This window comes from Mesitornis unicolor, unplaced genomic scaffold, assembly GCF_000695765.1.
Source record: "Mesitornis unicolor isolate BGI_N332 unplaced genomic scaffold, ASM69576v1 scaffold51853, whole genome shotgun sequence".
Lineage (NCBI taxonomy): Eukaryota > Metazoa > Chordata > Aves > Mesitornithiformes > Mesitornithidae > Mesitornis > Mesitornis unicolor.
Window position 1 is genome coordinate 1,087 of NW_010177726.1, and position 1,383 is coordinate 2,469.

Consider the following 1,383-nt stretch of genomic DNA (forward strand, 5'->3'; position numbering starts at 1 on the left):
CTGGGCTCTCTGGGCAAAAAATAGGCAAAAAAGTAGTGTGTGAGTCAGGCTGAGCTCCATGGTGACCTCTGCCAGCACTCTCGCCAACTCTCATGCTTAGGAATAACTTTACCCTCCTGGGCAGCTGCTGAAAATGACTTTTATCAGCTATTGCAGAAGGAAGGTTTTCTGTGTGCGAGAGCATTTGCGCTATCAATGTTATTCTGCTGCTACACACCAGCCTGGTGCCTGTCCTCTGCATGTGGCTCCACTGCCCACACCTCGGCTCCCTGCAGGAAAGACACACAGAAAGAAAAAGACAGAAAGAAATATATACGTCTGTATATACTTTAAACATCACGAGGAGATACATCTAACTTAGAATGACCATTTATTTAAAATCACCTCTACTTTTTTTAGCTGGGGTGTAATGTTGTGCAAGCTTTCCACAACAAGATAGGCTGTAATGTGTTGCATATATATACACACATATATATTTTATTTCCCCAGAGTGAAAAAAGGTGAATGAGCTGTTGCATAGTTATTTATCTGGAGAAGGAGAAATGACTGCAACTGTCTTGCATTCAACCTAGAAGAAATCTGTACTGACTTAAAGACTCTTAGGATAGTGAAATACAGTGGGTAATTACAAATACTTATTTATGTTCAATATTCTTGGCACAGGAGATGGGTCACAATGCAATTTTAGAGCACTGGATTTCAGAAACAGTTCTTTTGCCAGAGAGGCCAGAAGGCTCAGAAAGGAAAAATTAGATAAGTTATCTGAGAAGTTACTCACCATTTTAAACTGGAGAAAAATCATCAGGAGAAGGTCTCTCCCATCTCTTATACATTTTATGGAAGATGACCACATTTGATAGGAAAAGCAAAGCCCAGAACAGTTAAACCTTTTTTTTGTCCATTTGGACCAGACCATCTGCAGAGATCACCAGACAATCGTACAAGATGACTCCCTGAGCCTGTGTTTCGGTTCAGAGGGGCAGTCCAGCTTGTCCCCACTTGCTGCATTACCCTGCAGCCACCAACTGATGGACATGAACCATTCTGAAGTAAACCTTTTATTTTCTTTTGCTCAAGGTAAGCTCAGTGACGGCAAACACACAGCCCCACTCAGAAGCAGCCTTTGGCTCAGCACTCGAACCAAACAGCTTCACATGGTGTCTAGAGCAGCACAGCACTGCTGTATGGGGGAAAGCACTGCTTCTCTGCAGGGAAACCAATGTGTCCTAGGACCAGGAGTGGGAATGGAGGCCCCTTGGGGTGCTGGGATGGTGGCACAGCCCGAGAATTCTGTGACACAGCTGGAACGCTGAGATGGCCCTGAGATGAGATGGCCCTGGAGCTGCTCAGATCCCTGGGGTGGCTGCTTGAGACTGGTGCAGG